The sequence below is a fragment of the Ursus americanus genome, chromosome 16, assembly GCF_024610735.1.
Source record: "Ursus americanus isolate L20-20 chromosome 16, mUrsAme1.1.p, whole genome shotgun sequence".
NCBI lineage: Eukaryota > Metazoa > Chordata > Mammalia > Carnivora > Ursidae > Ursus > Ursus americanus.
Genome location: NC_142142.1, coordinates 58,361,898 through 58,383,348, shown reverse-complemented (window position 1 = coordinate 58,383,348; position 21,451 = coordinate 58,361,898). Strand labels below are relative to the sequence as shown.

Below are 21,451 nucleotides of genomic sequence, written 5' to 3'. Positions count from 1 at the left end.
GAGTCCTATGACCTATAAAATACAGTCAGTACTTTTATAATGGTTGACTGAGCTCCTGGTACTAAAAAGCACACAACGGTAAAACCAGTGGTTTAGACTGATCTACTTACTTAAAAAATATATCAAAGCTCAACACTAGCAACAAACAAAACACCTTAACATAAAGATACGTGAACCTTAAAAGGACAGCATTTTAAGTCTCAGCTGGGAGACTTAGAGAACATTCGCTTGAAAGTGGAATTCGACCAAGTTCATAGCCAGCCTGCCCAGGGCTCTTCCTCCTCTAAGCTGGTTTGTTATATACTCGGGCGGCCATTTAGAGCACTCAATCCACTTTATGCCAAGAAGAACCACAGGGTTACAGACGACGTACATCGAGATAAATTATAAGCACACACCTTGCTGGCTTTGCTAGTCTAGCTTGACTCAACATATCAGGAGGGACTGTTGTCTACACTTGTAATTTGTTCTACCCCCGGGCTGATTAACTTGACTCAACTAAATCAGGTCTTTTCTTGCTGAGCCACAGTCCCAGCCCTCTGCTCCAAGTCAAAACACTCTTTCTTCATGCACAGGAATCTTCGACCGCTGCGGCTTTGATGCCCTTCGAGCACCTGCGGAAGGAGTGTGTCCTCCTCCTGTGTTAAACTGATTTTCCATCCTCGGGGAATGAATCCCATCTCTCCTCTCTTCCTCTTTGTCTTCACCAGCTGTGCCCCTGTTGACCTTCGCAATGCACTTTTCTTGGTTCACCTTTACTTCCAGCAGGTTTGTGTCCTCATCTTATTTTCACAGTACCTACCTACTAACATTCAGCATGTGCTCCGCATTCTTCACCAACCCCCGCCCATGCCTTGTCTGCTCTGATAGTACAAAGAACACTGGCAGAGGGTCAGGTGCTAGTTGGGTGACCTTGGCCAAATATTTAACTTTCTTGGGTTTATTTCCCTCATTTGTGCAAGGGGGTTGGATGAGGTGGCAGACTGTTTATAAAACAGTTCTCCACAACTCCTCACATCCCTGAACATCTGCTCCTTTGGGATGTGACTTTGTCACTCAGCCTGCTCCTAGGACTTGGCTGGCCTTGTTCTCAGAACAACTGAAGGTTCTGAAGACGTACTATCAGACCTCTGAGCCTGGCCTCAGGAAGTCGCGCAGCCTCTGTCCTCTGCCTTGGGGAATCTTGATTCTGGCGCAGAAGGAACCCCAGGCTGGCCTCCCAGAGAATGAGAGCATGCACAGACGAGGCCCCAATGGGGCGCACTGCCACCTGCCAGACCAGTGAGTGCGGCCACCTTAGCCCATCTGGAGGCAGAGACCCGAGGGGAGACCAGGAGAGTCCCCCAGCTGAGCGCAGCCCAAATGACTGTCCCACAGAATTGAGAGCTAATCGACAGAAGTCCTTCGGAGCCTTTAAGCGGTGGGATGGTCTGTTATGCAGAATTTAAAAACATAAACACAGATGAGATTATCTTGAAGATATCTTCTGGTTTAAAATGTCTCATGAAATGGAAAGGCTCATTATTCCTACGTCAGAATGAAATCATTAAGAAATCTTAAAAATCTGAAGAGGGCCTTATAACATAATCTTGTCAATCCCTCCATCTTCAGGTAAAATAATAATAACCAGTAATAACAACAGTTGCTGTGCTGAGCTCCTACTCGACAGGATTTTGCAGCCATTATTGCTAATCCTCACATGGCTTGCATTGGGATTCGATGTCCCCGTTTACAGAGACACCACTGAGCCCACCCGCAGGCTGGAGCTTTGCCCTGGGATGAGAACTCAGGCCTTGATTCTCAAGTCTGTGTCCACCTAACCTTCTCTCTCACTAGTACCTGGGCACCACTACCTCCATTAAGAAACAATGCAATTGATAGAAGTAAGCTCAAAGTGACTTCTGACATTTAAAAAGGTAGTAATGCTAATCCAAACAGGATTGAAGAGAGAGGAGCTGGACAAACGTTGAGACCAGCAAGCCCCCTAAGCCAGAAAACAGGAACTATACCTTCTATTTTCTTGTCAGAAAGATCTCAAATATTTCTCAAAACTGCTCCCTTACAAGCTCCTCTTGCTGAGGGCATCAATTTGTCTTTGGGTTGTGCTCATTCCCTCTCTTCATCTCCTTGCTCACATTTTTTCTCTGCTTTCCTTATTTCCTTGGCTTCTATACACATTTTTTCTTTCACAGCTGACCCTCCTGTACGCAAGCCGTCTTATCACACCTTGTTCTGCTCTCCAGGCAGCTCAGCAGCCTGATCTCGATCAACCCTGCCCTCTTGGCTTCAAAGGCCTCTTGCCAAAATAGTCCCCCAGTTCCCTACCCTCTCCTGCTCTTACAGGTTCCGTCATCAGCGAACCCTAGAACAAACTGTTCAAATGAATCCTGTAAAAATGGATTTGTCGCCTGAATTGTAGATCAAAGCAGCATTAAAGTTTCCCTCCCACACAGAAATCCAAACACACTTTTGTTTCATATTGCCCAGCAACCACAACACATGGAAAACCATGAATGGAGTAGGAGTACGCGGGGCAGGAACCGTATCCTGAGTCAGAGCTTGGCCATCAGGTTAATGACATCATGGAAGCTGGATTCGTCCGTCCAGCTAAAGACATTCTCCAGACCCTGCAACCCCAAGAAAACTCCTTTCAGGAAAGTGTGCCCCTTTGTGTTCTGCTCCAGAAAGGTGATACTTATCGCTCATCTGCGAGGGAAAGCTTTCGAAGAGCTATGAGAAGTTCTCAGCCAGGAAGAGGCGGAGTAAAGAGAGCCAAAGCCCTTGTCCAGGGGCCGCTCCCGCACCTTTACAATCCAGCGCCTGGCCTCTCCTCTCTCCCGGCTGCTTTTCTGAAAAGATAGTTTTTTGAGAGCCTTTGTCTCTGACATCAGAGCCTGTTGTTTGCCTCGGTCCACAGCCAAGGCTCAGGGAGGGGCAGGGATTAGAAAAAGCAAGCAGGTGTCCTGGAAAATGTGTTCTTTTGCTGACAATAAAGTTAAACCACAGAGGGAAGTCTGAAGGAAGGGAAGCTCCCCTAAAGAAAAGGGATGAACTAAAGCCAAGCAACAATGACAACAAAAACAGCAAACCTTTAGAACTAAAAGACTGGCCGCAAAATCATGGCATCAGCTTTCAGGCCAAGCTAGATAACAAAGCCCATTTAAATTCCTTGAATGGCTGTGATTGAGATCGCCCAATCGAGACTCAAGGACAACGTTTTCTGTATTTCTTAAACAGGCCATTATAACCTTCCTGGATGTTTATTCTCAACAGAATGAAAAATGAAGTAATCTAGGTAACGCTAAGACGCGTAATTCCCATTGCAGGGTCAGAGCGCAGTGAGTGATCTCTTACCAATTAGTCACCCTAAAGAAGGTGCAGTAGGAAGGCTAGCTGTCCACTCTGAAGTCAGACTTAGAGTTTAAGGGCCAATTCCTCATGTAGCCAGCTATCAGGGCTTCTCTGTCTTCCTAGGTTAATCTTATCTCTTTTTAATCCATTCATACCTTTTACCCACGCCACTCAGGAAGGCACCCGCTGTCACCTAGGATTTTCCAAACAATACTGAATGAATTACATGTCATGTACCCATCTGGCTGCCCACCAGGCTGTCAGCTGACTGGGGACTGGAGACTGTGTCCAAGTTGTCTTGGTATCCCCAGGGCCTAGCAAGGTCCCCGACTGGTGGTTTATCAATACATATTTGCTCAACTTTTGGGGTAATGAATGAGTTCTACAAACTTATGCCATCATTGTGAAGCAACTCACTCCCTACTTGACATACATAATAGATACGATCCTGCCCACAAATTAAAATCATGTTTATAAAAAGTGATTTTTTTCCTCCAAAGAGTAATACAGGAAAGCTAGTCACAGCTAACATTTACGGAGCACTTGCTCTAGGCCAGGCAAAATTACATGTATTCGTCCATTTAATCTTTGCAAGAACACCACGAGGCAAATAATATTCCATTCTACGAATGAGGAAATTAAAACACTGAGAGGCTATGCTGAAGTCAGACTTCCTGGTTTCAATGCTGTCCCTTATCTTTATTAATCGTGTGAGCTTCACTCCTCTGGGCCTCAGTTTTCTCATCTACAAAGTGGGGGTAGAAATAATAGTATCTCATGGCATTTGAGTGAGGATTAAGTGAGTTAATTAATGGAAGGCCTATACACCCAGGCCTGGCAACGTGAAGTGCTGAGTTAGTGTGGTCTGTGAAGTGAGTTGGGGGCTGAGGAGTGGGGGTGGAAATGTGTATCAGCTTCCCCAGCAAAACAGAGGTGGTCGGCAGTAAAGACAATCACACTTCAGCTTTTCCTTTCCCGGTAAAGAAACTCAAAAGCATCAACTGCTTAGGTTGGGTCACCTTGTCCTCCCAGACTTTCATATTGCACTTGACAGCACCATCGCTAGAAAACTAATTTGCAGTGAAGATTTCAGACTGGGGGGCCCACTGGGTAAGCTCACTGCCAGTCACTGGAATGGACCTCGCACTGCACTGCATGCACTGGCTAATGCCAATGTCTGGACACATGATTGCAAAGATTTTTTGCACATTTTTAGTACAAGGTCTAAAAGATTTACTTTTCTAAACTCTCCTAAGGCAACAGTGCTTGCACTGAGAAGAGTTTACACGTTTATTTATCTCATCCTGGATTCCAGTCTAACTTCAGAAAGTATTCACACACGTGATTCAGCTAGTATTTTTTGAAACTTACTGTGTGCCAGGCACTGTTCTAGAAGCTTGGAATTAATACATACACAAAAGAGACCACTCCTAGTCTTCTTGGAGTTTGTAGCTAGGAAGCAATGGTTTTCCTACCACCACCTTGACCCAAACCACTACTGTCTCTCACCAGGGTGACTGCAGGAACCCCCTCGTCTCCTCGATTCCATTCTAGCTGCCCTTTCGTTCAGACTCCACATGGCAGCCAGAGTGATATTTTAAAACCACAGAGGGAAGCCTGGAGGAAAAGGCTTAAATCTCTCCATGAGCTTCCAACCATACTAAGAATTCCAAACTAAGAATTCCAAATTCCATGGTCTCCGGGGCTGTGCAGCCTCTGGCCCTCTACCTTTTTTAACCACGTTATCATACCTCACCCACCCCAATCAGCAGCTGGCCTTCTCTCTGCTCCTCTCAAAAGCCAATCTGGTCCCTGATGGGCTTTGCACCTGCTGCCCCCTTCACCTGTAATGTTCTTCCCTATTTTATCACATGGCCATTCCTTGGTATCATTTAGGCCTTAGCTAAAACGTCACATTCTAAGAGAGGCCTTCTGTGACCCTTCAACAGAAATAATCCCTTCCCCCAAGCATACCTACTATCAAATTTCTTGGTCTACTTTTCTTAATTTCATTATTCTCCTTGTGGAAACACCTTCATTTATTTGCTTTTTTGTCAATCATCTCCCCTTTGCTGCACTGAAATAAAATCCATGAGAGCAAGGACCTTGCTTGTCCTGTTTCTGGAATGATGCCTGTCTGACATAGAGTCATGTGAACAAATGAATATGAATCTGGGCAACTCTTCTCTCTGGACCTGCATTTGAATCAGAAGCTCCCCAGGGTACTTACACACTTGGGGTGATCCTAAGCATGCTTTTGCTAATGTTTCCAGGCGGCGCAGCCTAGTATTTAAAGGATGTCGTTAACAAATCCATATTTAGGGGCACCTGAGTGGATCAGTCATTAGGCGTCTGCCTTTGGCTCAGGGCGTGATCCCAGCGGTCTGGGATCAAGCCCCACATCAGGCTCCTCCGCTGGGAGCCTGCTTCTTCCTCTCCCACTCCCCCTGCTTGTGTTCCCTCTCTCGCTGGCTGTCTCTCTATCAAATAAATAAATAAAATATTTAAAAAACAAAACAAAACAAAACCAAAAAAACCCCACAAATCCATATTTAGGTCTGTCTGAGACCTCACAGAGTCCAGCTCTGTGGCTGAAAAGTGCCACCTTTCACACGGTTCTCGGGGTCCATTGTCCTTGCACTCCCTCTGCCCTTTCTGCTGCTTCTCTTGGGATCAAGCACATGATTCAAATCAACTAGAAGAGAATTTACAACTGCAGATTCAAACTGACAATACTTTTATGGAAAACTAAGATAACATATAGGGTTATATCTGGTAGCTTCGTGCTGCTGCTGAACATTAGGGGACCCATGCACATGGCATATCCTCCTGGAGGCGGGAAGTGGGTCTGGGATGCAATGGTCAGATTCTGCTGGCTGACGGGCACTGTGCTGGCTGCTCCCACAGGTGCCCAGCGAGGTAGATACTATTATACTCATTATACAGTAAAAAAAATTTGAAACCACAAAATGTAAAAAAATCCTGCCTGTGGTTATCCCATGGAGAGGAAAAGAGTGAGGCTTCTGCCTGGCTTCAGGCCCCAAATACTCAGCATGGTAACATGTGTTATTTTCAGAGTGAGTACAAATTATTTCCCAGAGCCTGAATTCTTCAACACCTGGCCTGTCCCTGCCCCTTTTTTTCATGCCAGTGGGCTCACCACTGCAGTGTCAGCTCCCTAACCAGAGCGCCAGACTTTCTGAACACAGAGCAAGCAGAGACTAAATATTTGAAAACTAGAGTTTTAGCCTTTGTTTCCCACTTATTTTTTTTTAAGCAGGCTGCAAGCCCAGCATGGAGCCCAACATGGGACTTGAACTCACAACCATGAGCTCAAGACCTGAGCTGAGATTAAGAGTTGGACACTTAACCGACTGAGCCACCCAAGTGCACTCCCCCACTCGTTCTTCTTTATACAGATACTCAGACATCTTTCCACAGGAACTTGTAAGGCAAGGGTTAATGCAAGTTCCATGTTAGGATTTTACAGTGTAGGGGAGCTGCCTGGAGCTGCCAACATGGACAGAAATCCCTCTTGTGAGGCTGTTATTAGCACAACTGCAAGGTAGGTTAAAGCCAATTAGTTCTGATCCACAGATAAAGTCCATGATCTCAATGTCTTGGATTTGCTTACATATCATATTATTCATGGCTTCTTTCCAAAGACAATTACATCCTAAATTTTGGCCACACCCTCTGTACTGCTAGTTATGTAATCAGGTAACGAGACAGAACTGCACTCGTGTATATCTAGTGCAGCCCCCCCTTCATTCTCACGAATAAGAATGCAGAGCATGTTACTTTTCTCTCATATTCAGGCAATTTAATGCCAATTCTTACAACATGTCTTGCCAAGGAAAAAATACAGAAAGAGGAACAGTCTCAGAGGAGCCTAGGCAATTCCGCAAGGTTGAAAGAATGTGATGCCCACATAACTTTATTCCAGATCCAGGCAGAAAGGTCACAAGACTATATTGCCTTCAGGGTAATTAATACCCACATTTCTCATATTCAGTTTAATTCACTCTTTGTACCATGTTGACTTAGCCATGTCAGAAAACCAACTCAAATCCAACATTCTGGAAGCAGCTTTAACTTTAAGAAACTTAATGCTGAAATACAGCATTCCCTCTTTCCCTACCCCTACCTGCACACCAACCAAATAGAGAAAGAAGCATTACAAATAGCTCCTTAGTCTTTGCTTCGGGATACAGAAAGTGAGAAAATTCCCCAAGGTTTTCTAAATGCCAGCACCATGCAAGTCGTGCTCCTCTGTCCCCATCAGGGATCATGAAAGCTCAGAAAGTCCATGACCTGCAAATCATTATCCACCGCAGGATTTAATGACAGGGTCAACGAAAGTTTGATGTGGACATACGTGAAGTCTCATTGGTCTGGATCACATACATTTTCAAAAAGAGTTAACCTTGAAGTAATTCTCCAAATGGTTGCTGCTTTTTCCAAGTTCATTTTAGCAAAACTGTCTCATGATGGGTTGGGTTTAAATTGTTTTTCTCCAACCATTAACCTGATAAGTCGACACTCCACATCATCAGAAATTACTGCAGAAGCGCATTACAAAAGGCTTTACTTTGAACACTTCCCCCCAAATCCTTGAACCAAATGTTATCATTAGAATGATGACTTTGTTGATCGGTTATTTCAAACACACATCATGTTTCATATTGTATCATCTCATTCAGAAGAGATTATTATGTTTTGTCTTTAGATGTAGTGACATTTATTTACCCAAACATCCTCCAAAGAAGTACTCCCAGAATGATTCTGAAACAAAATCAGTACCTGGGGCAAAAGGAAGTTAATGCTAGCTATACAAATGCATGTGTCTACTCCAAATTATGTAACTTACTTATGGAAACCTAATATTGGTATAAAAGATATTTTACTGGTAATATTGTTATTTGCTATCATTTTAACTTTCAGACTCTAGTATTTAAATTCTTCTTTCTCAATAATCAACAAATTTGTGATTGTTCTTCATGATGTATTAAACGCTTTAACATAAAATCTCAATGGGTCTTTGGAGAAAAAGCCTAAACAAAGCTTTATTACACAATAAAAATGATAATGTAACATTGGAGGCTATTGTGTACTTGAAATGCATGTCTCAGTGCATCAAGAACAGGCACAGAATTGTATTCATCCTGTGAACAACCAACCCATTTCTCCAAAGGGAAATGTCAGTGTAACGAAGCAGTAATGTGAGCTGTATTTTACAGAAGAAAAGTGGAAATGAACGGAACTGTTTACTTGGTATATGTGAATAGGTGTGGACTATTCTTGATTAACAATGACCTCAGATTTTAAAAGTCATCATCTATTTACCTTGAATCATTTAGGCCTTATGAGCAAAAATGCTTTCTTTCAGGTAGGATAAAATGTCTGGCATAGAAAAGAAAACTGGATGTCTGATTCCCTCATCATTTTGTTTTGTTTTGCTTTAAATCATTCTAGCACCTCCACTCTCATTACTAATATCCCCAAGTAGGACTCAATAATGAATTAAGCATGGTGGTATGTCTGTCCGAGAGCCGTGGACCATGCTTATGAGCAGCCCAGGAAGTGTTGGGAGCCTATCCCACTCATAGAAAAGGGGTCGTGGGTAGTTGTGTTTTGGGTCCTATGATCTAAAATTTTTCACATTCCTGGTCCTAATCAATCAAACCAGGAATTCGCTTGACCTAAAAGCTGAACAAGAGAAGGAACGCTGCCCAGTGATGTGCTCTACTTTGGGCAGTGATTAATAACTCAATCATGTGGTTCCTCCTAACATGTCTTGAAATCATGATGACAAGTAAGACAAACTGAAGTCACATGGAGTCTGAGAGTTACACCGTGGGGAGGTATTACGCGGTACCGTATGTAGAAGCCACGAGGCAACAGAGTCGTGAACAGGCTGAAGCCACAGGGCAGAGAGGTAAGTGGCAAAATGAAACTCAGCTGTGGCCATGGAAGTAAACTGAGAGAAGCAGAGCAGTGTGGCTGAGCCACGGTCCAGCCAATTACCAGTCCCGGCAACTGACACCAGGATGCTGCTCTGTCCTGATCAACATCCCCGTTTCCCAACACTGGCTGTGCAGGGTAAGGCTGTTCCTTGTGTTTCCTTCCTGCCGTATCACAGACTTGCAGTCAAGTGCCACCCATCCTCCGATGTAAACCAGGGTATAACCCTTGTCACATGCAAGAGCTCCTTGTAACCTGCAAGAGCGTAACTAAGACAGCCCGCCACAGTCAACAAGCAGGAATCTGCTCACAAGGGAATTCTTCAGTGTCGAGACAGGAAATCTTAAATATCAATAAAACAGACTTTGATTTGCTACTATACGATTTTTAAGTTCTTTCTTTTTTCTAATTATTAAAGTAAAATTACACTCAATACAGAAGACTTGGGAAAGTTTAAAGTAAATAAAAGCCACTCACAATCCCCACAACCAGAGACACTGCTGTGTGTGCCTGTGTCTGCCCAGCATTTTAAAGAGGGACAGGAGGATGTTACATTGGGAGCCAGCCTGTCTCAGGTTTAGGTGGGGCATGAAAGCAAGAGATTCCACACAGCCAAGCGAATTGTGAGAAGACCAGTCAGAAGAATTTGCTTGTAGGATTTATTAAAACAAACGAAGGGGAACCTGGGTGGCTCAGTCGGTTGAGCGTCTGACTCTTGATTTCGGCTCAGGTCACCATCTCGGGTTTGTGAGATCGAGCCCACGTTGGGCTCCATGCTCAGTGGGGAGTCTACTTGAGACTCTCTCTCTCTCCCTCTATCCCTACCCTTGCTCATCTGCTCTCTCTAAAATAAAGAAATAAATTTTTAAAAAATAAAATAAAACAAAAAAGCCAAAATTCTTTGCCCTATGTTTTCTTCTGGTTTTATAGTTTCCAGTCATATGTGTAAGTTTTTAACCCATTTTGAGTTGATTTTTATTTGTGGTATAAGGGTCCAATTTCATTCTGCATGTTGCTGTCCAGTTTTCCCAAGACCATTTGTTGAAGAGACCATCCTTTCTCTACTGTGTTTTCTTAGCACCCTGATCAAAAATCAGTTGACAATATGCATGAGTTTATTTCTAGGCTCTTTACTCTGTCCCATTGGCCTATATATCTAACTTTATGCCAGTACCATACTGTCTTAATTACTGTAGAGTTGAATATATTTTGAAATTAGAAAGTGTGGTGTCATTTCATGGATATGACTCAAAAGCATAGGCAAAAATAGACAAGTGGGACTATATTGAACTAGAAATCTTCTGCGCAGCAAAGGAAACAGTCAAGAGAGCGAAAAGGCAACCCACAGGATGGGAGAAAATACATTCAAACTGCATCTCTGATAAAGGGTTAATTTCCAAAATATATGAGTAACTCTTACAATTCAATAGCAAAAAACTAATAAGTTGATTTAAAAATGGGTGTGGGGGGGTGCCTAGGTGGCTCAGTTGGTTGAGTGTCGAGCTCTTGGCTTCAGCTCAGGTCATGATCTCATGGGTCATGGGATCGAGCCCTGTGTCTGGCTCTGTGCTGAGCGGACAGTCCCTTGGGGATTCTATCCCTCTGCCCCTCCCCCCACTCCTTCTCCTGCTCTCTCTCTCTCTCTCTCAAATAAATAAATAAATAAATAAATAAATAAATAAATAAATAAATAAATAAATAGTTTTTTAAAAAATGGGCTAGGGCCTTGAATAGACATTTCTCCAAAGAAAACACACAAATGGCTGAGAGAGATGAAGAGATCCTCAAAATCAATAATCATCAGGAAAATGCAAATCAAAACCACAATGAGATATCACCTCATACCTGTTAGAATGGTTATTATGAAAAAGAAAAAAAAACAAAGACAAATGTTGGCAAGACTGAAGAACTTGGAATCCTTTAGTATGCTGTTGATGGAAATGCAAAATGGTGCAGCCACTGTGGAAAACAGTATGGAGGTTCCTCAAAAATAAAATAGAACTACCATATGATCCAGCAATTCCACTCCTGGGAATAGATTGGAAGGAAATGAAAACACTAGGTCAAGAGATATCTGTACCTCTCATGTCCGTAGCAATATTATTCACAATGGCCAAGATGTAGAAGGAATCTAAATGTCCATCAAAGGATGGATTTTTTTAAATGTGGTATAAACATAAAATGGAATATTACTCAGCCTGTAAAAAGAAGGAAAGTCTGCAAATGTGACACCTTGAGGGCATGATGCTGAGTGAAATGAACCAGACATATAAGGACAAATACTGAATGATTCCACTTATCTGAGGTTTCAAATACAGTTAAACTCATAGAAGCAAAGAATAGAACGTGGTAGTAAGGGACTGGGGGGAGGGGGAAATGAGAGTTTCTAATCAACAAAGATAAAATTCCAGTTCTGCATAAATGAGTAAGTTCTACAGATCTGCTGAGCAACACTGTGCCAATAGATAAAAGCACTTTATTATGCACTGAAAACTCTGTTAAGAGGGTAGAGCTCATGTTAAGTGTTCTTACCAAAAAAAACCCAAAGACCTCTTGTGAAGGTTACAAGTCCCCTTACCCACACTGGGTCAGAAGAATGGAGGCAGATATTGGAGTTGGGGGGGGGGTCAATAGCGCCACCGGAAGACCTTCATCTACGTTGCTTACAGTCTGGGGGAAGGGCTGCCTGATGTCCAATTCTTGTGTAAGAGTAAGTTTGAGAAGTTGGTGCCAGCCAGCTCAGAGTAAAGGGAGGTTGTTCAGCGGGCAATCAGCCCTCGCTTCCAGGGTTTCTCAGGCAGAAATGCTGTGTGTGTATATTTTTTGAAAAATGCTTTAACACTATAAATACTGTTTTGCAGCCAACAATTCCCACTTAGCATTCTATTAAGAATGCTGTGCTATATCGGTATTTTCTTATCATTGTATCTCTGTTCCATAGTATATGTACCTAGTCCCTTATTGTTGGATATGGGAGTTTTTGTTCATTTTTCACAACCATAATGTTGAAACGCACATAGTTCAAACCTAGCACTCATGGTTAATTCCTCAGGATAAATTTCCTTGAGGTGGGATTGCTGAGCCAAAGGACATACATGTTTTAGTGACTTATGAAATATATCACCAAATTGCGCTGGAGAAAGGTTATACCAAATTTTTCTCCAACCAGCAGATCCCATATGAGGGCCAGTTTCCCCATGCCCTTGCCAACATGACTTATTATTGTTCTCATTAATCTTTGATAATCTGATATCTAATAAGCACCATAAAAAAGTTTTTTTTCCATTAAAAAATGTTCAGTTACCAGACAGGTTGACTACTATTCCATTTGTTAATTAAATATGTGTTTTTTATGACTTATCTGCTCAACGCCTTTGCTTATTATTTTAACCCTGGTGTCACTGAAAATATCAGTTCTCTGAAGCTCAAGGCAAAGGACCCAAAGGATGGCAGAATGCGCAACTGCTGGTATTTGCTTCAGAGTGTAGCTCACACGGGTCCCTGTGTTGTCAAGCAGGGGCTCCGACTGGCTGCTACAACATGGCACACAGCAGAGCTGATGTCTCCAAAGCACAGAATTTCCTTGGTTGTTTGCCTCCCGTTACTCCTGCCACTATTCAGGTTGTGGTGGTAAACACAAAGAGAGGTACAATGTGGCCCCAGGACACAGACACTATTGTCACAGACGCTCTCCAGCGCTATCTTCATCTTTTCCCAGCCAACGGCCCCAGACTGGCTTGGCTGCATAGAATCACCATCTGAGCGTGTGGGAGGACAGATGATGGGGACAGTCAGATGATGGGTTCTGATTCCTTTGTTACTTGGGCTGATCAAGTAACATGTATGTGTCTCTTCTTCCTCATCTGTAAAACTCAGTTCTTTATCACCAGACCCCCAGCTTACCCATGTGGATTGTTACCCATTGTCCCCTCACTTAGTCCTGGGAGCTAACCATTCCAACTCCTGGCCATACTCTCTGGCCTTTCCCCGAGTTGCTCTTCTGCTTGTTTGCCTTCCCTTCCTTATTCTTTGTCCCATGACCTAGCTCAGTGCTGGCACTTCACTGAAGGACTGCAAAATATTTTTTGAGTGAAAAATAAAATGAATTCAATTCAACTATAATGAGCACCTGCATTTGTAAAGACACTGGGAATATACTCGGAAACGTAAGCTCTAACAGTAGGAAAGGATATACAAAAGAGCCGTGTTATAACACAGGACACATCAGATGCTTGAAGGAAAAACAGTCTCAGGGTGCCCGGGCGGCTCAGTCAGTTCAACAACTGGCTCTTGGTTTTGGCCTCAGGTCATGATCCTGGGGGTCCTGGTATGGAGCCCCGCATCAGGCTTCATGCTCAGCGGCGGGTCTGCTTTGGGGTTCTCTTCCTCTGCCCCTCCCCACACACTCTCTCTCTCTCAAAAATAAATAAATCTTTACAACAAAACAAAAACCCAGTCTCTCTACTCACACTTCCGACACGAACTGCCCAGAGTTAGTGCAGACTCCATAGGTTAAGGGCTCAGTCCCTCAAGACTTGACCTCACTTCAGACACTAATCTCCAACCCAGGCTCCTAGTACTTCTGACTGACCGCCCAAGGGCCGCTCTTGGGGTTTGATCATTTGCTGGAACAGCTCACAGAACACAGGTAAATAGTTTACCTACTATTGCCAAAGTATTACAAAGGACATTTATAAACGATACGAATGAACAGCCAGATGAAGAAACGCACAGGACAAGGTCCGGAAGCGTCCTGAGCACAGGAGGTTCTGTGCAGTGGGGGGTTTGCCCCCCTCCCCGCATGTGGATGCACTCCTGTTCACCACCCCAGAAGCTCTCTGAACTTCGTGGTTTACCCAGTCTTATAGAGGTTTCATTATGTAGGCACCATTGTTTAAATCATTAGCCATTGTTGGTTAAGTTAATTTCCAGTCCCCACCCCTCCTCACTCCTCCCTGGAGGTCAGGGGGTGGGGCTAAAAGTTCCAATCCTCTAATCACGGGACTGGTTCCTCTGACCCCAACTCCCAGGAGTCCTAGACTCAGATATGGTGGAAAGGACCATATTACGAATAACAAAAGACACTCCTCCCACCTCTACCACTCAGAAAATTTCAAGGGTTTTAGAAGCTCGGTGGTGCCAGGAACCAGAGACAAAGATCAAATATATATATTTCTTATTATGTCACAATCATATAATAAAAAACGAAGACTCTTGCTCTGGGATCATAAAGAAGAATATGATTAGTTCTGGGTTAGGGCTGGGAAAGCATTCACAAAGATGATCTCAGAGGAGAGACAGAAACATACTTGCTGGAGTATACTGGGGTATATAAACCCCATTATGGCAGAGTCCAAATCTGCCACTGTTTCTCACGAGTGATGCTCTTTCTTCAGTGAATGATCAAATGATTTGGAAAATAGATTGTGAGGGTGTGTGTGTGTAGGAAGGGGGCATAGCTGAAGACCATAACTGGCAGAGAGTAATTGGAGCAAAGGAAGTAGGAGTGAAGAAGCAGGTTTTGCTTGTTTTTGTTTTGTTTCAGTGTTCATAGAAGTTTTTATTTGGTGGCCTTCCATCAAGAGAAATCATCCAAGCTTACTTATGGAGGTCAATCATTATCTATTAATATTTTCTATATAATACTGTCCTATGTCACTGGGCTATAAGAATTCCAGAAACTCTGAAATGCTCTCAATTCCTTGTTAGAAACACACGGGAGATGGTTCAATACTCAGATCATGCAGGCCTTCTGGAGGCGTCCTATGCTCTCATATCAAGACCAGGACTTGGAAGGGAAGTCAAAGATTTCTTCTTGTGGCTTCATGCCTGTCACTCGAACCAACCCACTGGGTGGCTGCTCCCTGATTCAGCAGATCCACCTAAAAGCTAGAGATAGGGAGAAAGGGACCGCATAACCCTTTAGCACATAATTAACTTCTATTTTATCAGAAATAATTTTGTGCTTCTCTAGTTACCATTCAGAATAATAAAAATAAAAATAATATGTAAATGGTTAAGCTAAATCTCATTCTCCATGTGCAAGTTTAAAAAACTATTTTTAGAAATTTTTGCTAAAAAAAAAAATTAGTGAACATATAGCAGAAGTAACTGAAGGTGAAGAGATTCCCGGGGAAGGGGGGAGGGAGGAAGGCAGGGTTGAGGAACACCCTCCCAAGCCAGCAGTTACACTCAATAAACAAACACTAGCCCTATTCTTTAGGACTTTAGTTCCCAGTACTGAAACAGCCTTTCTGAAGTGAAGATTTGTGTCTAACTGCTCGTTAAAGTTCACAAAGTGTGTTATGTAGAATTGGAACAATGGAGGCGTTAACAAGCCATAATTGGGAGTCCTTCTCCCCATTCACCTCTAACCAGCCTTCAAGGCCAGTCTCTTTACAAACACTCTCCTCATTTCAGCTCCCATCCGTCTTTCTCTCACTCCAAAATCCTACTGTCTGGACCACCCATGAGGTACTTAGTCATGTGCAGCATAGTATTTAAATTTTCATGCCCTGTCTGCCCAAAGAGATTGCCAATTTCTTGGGTTCTACATTTTACATTTATCATACCAGACTGCATAAATCATACAAATAGCAGGTCCTCAAAATATTGTCAAGTATCTCTTATTTGAATGAAATGGAAACATCACTAATCTTGATCCCCAAAGATGCTGAGATTTAAGTAAACTCCCATCATGATAAACTTGGAAAGAGTCATCTTTTTCCTTTCTCGTCATGCCTGTTGATGATACCATTCTCAGCCTTGTTGCTTTGAACCTAGAGATGTACGTTCAATATATTCTAGCACATTCTGGAATATCAGGCCAAATGACCTGCCCAGGCTTCATTCTGGCGCACGGCAGCTTACCTGGTCGGTGTTGGGCAGCACAAGGTAGAATGATGGCTTTGTCTCTCTTAGTGACTTTGGACAAGCTTCGAAACCAAGATCCCCAGTGCCCTAGGCTGGTGGAGAGGGCACAGTGAAGACAGGGGACTCCCCACTTGCTGAAGCTGAAACGCGTCTGCCGACCCCGCACGGAGAGCAGGGTACTGCCGAAAAGTCAACTTGCTGCTACTTCACCAAGGGAAACAGACACTTGAGGTGTCTTGGGGTTCTTTTGTTTTTTTCGGTTTTTGGGTTTTGTATTTTTGGGGGGTTTTTTTTGAGGGGAGGAGGGTATTTCAATGACCAGTCAGCCTGAATTCTTTTTGCTTGGAATGGGAGGGCACTGAAGCTCCTGACAGAAGCCCAAAGTGACAGGCAGGAAATGAAAGCATTCATGGTCTCCTCTGGCTGCTTGGATCCCCGCTGGCCGGCAGGCTGCTTGCCTCTGCGTGCCAGGGAGCTGGTTCCTGGGGGCCAGTCAGTCCCTCTTCACCCGCCAGGTGGCTGCTGGCAGCTTGGACGCACAAGTCCTTTACCAGGCCATCTGGAGCCAGAGAACATGCTCCAGGCTCCCTTGCCAGAACTCTGCTTCGGATTCTGCCTACTTCTCCCTTCACCTCCCCTCCTGGTCACAGGCTTCAGACCTGACCTTCCTTGCTGAGACAGAAAGTACCTCATGAGATAAAGCACCTCCATGTTTCAAAGCCGGTGAAGGAACTGGTGGCCTTTAGGATTCAGATCTATCACCTACCCTGGATTCCCAGAGCGTAGAGTCCACCGGAATTCACCAGTTTCAGTGTGAACAGTGACCAAATGCCAAAAGCTCCTGAAAGCCAGAAACCTGGGTTCCCATGAACTCACCTTTCTCCCTTCTCCAGCCTGTCAGCCCCAAGTGCAGCTAATTTAACTTTCCAAATATTTCCTGAGCCTTTCCCCTTCTTTTCATCCCTAGTCAGGACTCTTAAACATAGGTCTTCTAACCCCGGCGTCACCTCCGCCACAGGTGCCACTCTGGGGCTCCAGACACCCCCGGGGCTCCCCAGGGACTCCTGCCAGTCACAGGCTCTCGCTGTGTATTCCAGTGATCCCACTACTGCCGATGCCTGCGACTCCCCAGGGTCCTCCCCATCTCTGGGCCATCCCTAGTGCTGTCCGCCCCATGTGGGTTGCCCTTCCCACTTTTATTCACCCCACACCCCATCTAACTCAATTCAGGCCTCATCTTCTCCAGCAAAGTCTTCCCTGAGACCTCACCTGGGGTGAAATGAGCTCTGTGTCCCTGTGCGTAGCTGGCTTATTGTCTGCCATGGTACAGCTAATACGCTGTTTTCCGATCCCTCCCGGTCGCTGACGACTGAGATTGCGGAGGGTATTCTGTATTTCCGGTACTAACAGGATCTCGCGGTTCATAACGGGATCTCGCGTGTATCTGCTAAATAAATGAGCGCCTCTCAACAGGAGTGTTGTTGAATCCATGATAGAGAAAAAAATCTCTCCTACGGGGCTGGGGCTCTCACCCTAGAGAGGGACACAGAGGTACCCAACTTCTGACCCTACCAGTGCTGCGAGGAGGGTCCTGAGACAGAGACAGGCTCCAAAGACAGACGCCTTCATGCTGTAAGCGGAGGAGCTCGTCCCAGCAGGCAGCTCTAGGAGAGACGTGAAACTGAGGTGCTACTCCCAACACTTACTGTTGATGGCTGACCCACCTGCAATAAAAACGTCCTGCCGACTACCGCGTCCCAGGAAGGCAGGTGGACCCACGCTGAAGGAGAAGGGGGGACCTGGCTACCTCCCCAAGAGACCCAGGGCCCTGGAGGTGAGGAAGCTTCCGTCTTTACGGCTCCCGCCTGTGAGTGGCCCAGAGCGCCTCAGAGACGAAGCTCAGATGAGCCAAGAGCAGAAAAGCATGTTTATCACTTTAATGCTATCATTGCTCCGAAGCACTGTTTGGAAATTGTGCCATTTACAACACTAGTTGGTCAGTTCTTAGACACATGCAAAATGTTTTTAATAAAAAGTTACATTTATGTATCTTTTTGTTCCCGTGAACTCTCTTTAAGGATCTGTAAGGCCCTGAACAAGGTGTGAAAAGTTACCACATGGAGGAAATGAGAAACAGCTGGGCAGAGTCTGGAGCCAGAGCCCTGCAGAACCAGGGTACAAAATGCTAGGTAGAGCAGGTGAGGGTGGGGTCCGGTGTGGCTTTGAAGGTGGAGACAGCTACCCTGGAGGGAATATGTTACTCATACGCCTTTTAAAGAACTGTGCCTGGATGGCAGGGGCAAGGCAATTAAACTGCTGTGGACAGACATGACCTAATTTATTGGCCTTTCCAGTTGTCTTCTGTGGAGCCGCTGCTACCATAACCTGCAAATAAGGATGCGTCTTGATGGGATGAGGGGGGTTGCTGAGAACTGGGGAGAAAATGATGTCCTTAGGGAGGGAGAGGCACCAGGAAGCAGACAAGGGGGAGAGAGAGAGAGAGAGAGAGCGGGAGGGTGGCCGGAGCCTCCCTGATATACTGCCTACCCCAACCACGGGGAAGGCCATTGTCAGAAACCACCCCAGCGAAGCGCCAGCACATTGCCTACTCGGAGCCGTGAAGCTCCTCTATCCAGACCGAGGGGACAACTTTCAGGAAGCAGAGTTTTCACATGGCCTCTGCTCACCCTGATCGGGAGCCTTGAAGTGCGAGCCCACGTGCAAATGCACGGTGATTCAGGCAGCAACTGAGACCTACCCTCAAACAGGCATGGTCCAAAGCATAATTTTTATATACCTTGCTGGGATCTGGAAGAAAGGAAGAAAACCACATGTCAAATACACGACAGCCTTTAAAAAAAAAAAAAAAAAAAAAGGCTGTTAAAAATTCTGCAATTTAAAAGCCTACAAATGAAAGGAAAAACCTGGGTCACCATCTGAACTCTGACCCGATTTAAATAAAAACACTGGCTGTTCAGGGGATTTCATATAGGCCCACAGGTGGTCCTCAGGCCATCTGGGAGCGTCTGACGATTCTGTCTCCAGAGCCCCCTGGCCTCACTGCCACTGCAGTCTGTATCTCATCAGCATCCCCAGAACGTTCCTGCGTCTCACGTGGCTGGCAGGCGTGTTTGGTGTGGCTGCAGGGGTGGGGCAGATGGAGATCTTGGGGGCCCTCCATCTGACCCCCATGCTGCCATTGCTATGATCTCTGCTCACATGTTCTCTCAACTGTTATTTAACTCCCTCAAAGCTAAGGTATTAACTGCCCTCGAACCTCCACTTTTCCACCCATCTCCATCGTCCCACGCCACCCACAGAGCCACAGACCACGTGGCACAAGAGCCTCGGGGGACCGTCAGAGTCCCACACCCACCCCTGGACATTACTCTGGTCTTGAGACTCTTTGAGAAAAGAGAGAAATAAGGATAATAAAATTTGGGGAAAGTAGGGATAATCATATTCGTTCTACCTTAAAGGACATTTAAGGGGCTCAGCTGAACACAGTAGGCTTTAAAGTGCTGTGTATATTTAAGTCAAGTATTCCTGTATAATCACAGAGTCGCACAGAGACGTACGTAACTCCTTCCTCTCGCTTCTGGCCAATTTGTACCAAAATCATGCTGCTTTTCCCTTTCAGAAACTCATCGGGCTTCCACGTTGCTTTCCTTGGCTATTCCCTCCTCCTTCCTCACACTGAACACACCACCAGGAGCCGACATGAAGAGCCTGTGACTAGAGCAAAGCGGCAGAACAGCCTCTAAGCCGCTTGTGGATGTTACAGGACCTGTTTGTGTAGAACCCACACTTAGTGGGCAGTAAAACAAAACAAAACAACAAAAAGTAAAAAGGAATTCTTCCTGTTGCCAGACTCAACAGCTCCAGGGACAGAAGGTCCCTTTGATCCTACCGAGCAATTTTAAAGTGGGAAAGCACTAGAAACAAGGTTTATTACTTCTGCGTCGGGCTCAGCCCCCTCAGTTGTCCTCTGCTAGGACTGCAGGCCTTCTCCTCCCAAACCACAAGGTTTCCCGAAAATCACACTCCCTCAACTTGTGCAATGGAGAGGAGTGTAGGGAAGATGTGTGCGCCAGGCGGAGTTAGGGCCCCATGCTCGGCCGTTGGGCCACGATCCCTCACTTCACATTAGAGTCATCTGGGGAGCTTGAAAAAATGCCCGCGCCCAGCCTGATCGCAGACCAATGAAGCCAGAATGTCAGGGCGGGGCCTGACCTCGGTAGTTTGAAGAGTTCCCCAGGTAGCTGTCATTTCAGCCAGGTTTGAGAACTTCTGTCTTAGCAGAGGCTGCAGGCCAAGGCCCGTCATCACAGAAGCCAAGATAGCAAGTATCTTAGTGCCCAGGTAGGCTCACAGAGAAAGGAAGGCCCTTTCACCTGCCACACCCACACGCTATCACTTTCAGCCGAACTAGATGGTCTAGGGCCCCTGCTCAGGACGCCCGGCGCTACACGTTCCCCCAGGAGGTGCTGCAGATTGGATGCCTGACCCCAGGGCAGTCTGTCCAGCCGACATGCATCATGTGACCCGGCATGCTGGTCCTGAGCATAAGGATCTGCACTGGAGAATTCGAGAAGCAGCAGTCAGTCCAAGAGTCAAGGGCACCCTGGGAGGAAGAGAGTGTGGCCGGTCCCTGGAGCAGTCTTGGATCCCCGAGTCCTTCAAATTCCAGTTTCAGTCCACACATAAGCTTTCTGCAAAGCCCACTCTACTTTAGGTGCCCTGAGTAACACTCTTCCTTCCTACCCAAAGACCCTGAGGCACAGGAGCGTGATGGAGACTGAGTAGGGCCTAGGAAGAACACCCAGAAAGGCAGGGAGCAGAACAGAGCAACTCCCCAAAGGTGCAGAAGCCAAAGAAACTGTAAAAGAACAAAGAATGGGCATGGACAGTAGACCAGGATAACACGAAGGAAAATGCATAAGACTCATTTGGCAGGAAGCAGAGCTTTAGCAATGTGAGCCTGGGCAGTGAGAAAATGCAGGCTCTACAGGATGACAGAAGAGGACAACAGGAATGGGAGAGTAAAGAACAAGGGGCTGTCCTTCCCCTGCTCTGCTTCATGCTGCTGGGAGATGACCTCTGCAAGCTTCGTCTCCAGGCTCTAACTACTCGTCAGCTGCTTCCAGCTGGCTTCAGCCAGACACTGGCAGGAGACTGGAGGGTGAGAAGGAGAAAGGCAGGGTATTCTCCTTCTCCCTCTGCCTCATGCAAAACTTCTGGCAGTGATTGCCTCCCCCACGGC

At 45.4% G+C, this 21,451-nt stretch overlaps 1 protein-coding gene across 5 annotated transcripts in view; it reads right to left on the bottom strand.

Moving 5' to 3' along the window:
- The window catches only part of EXPH5 (exophilin 5), a 70,791-nt gene that overhangs the window by 35,878 nt on the left and 13,462 nt on the right, over window positions 1-21,451 (bottom strand). The window contains exon 1 of one of the 5 annotated variants that reach the window (XM_045797722.2): window positions 13,785-19,036. The exons of the other annotated variants lie outside the window; for them this stretch is intronic. The gene's annotated coding sequence lies outside the window, so the exon portion shown is untranslated. Of the gene's footprint in view, window positions 1-13,784; window positions 19,037-21,451 lie in introns of those variants that run through there. 5 annotated transcript variants of the gene reach the window in all.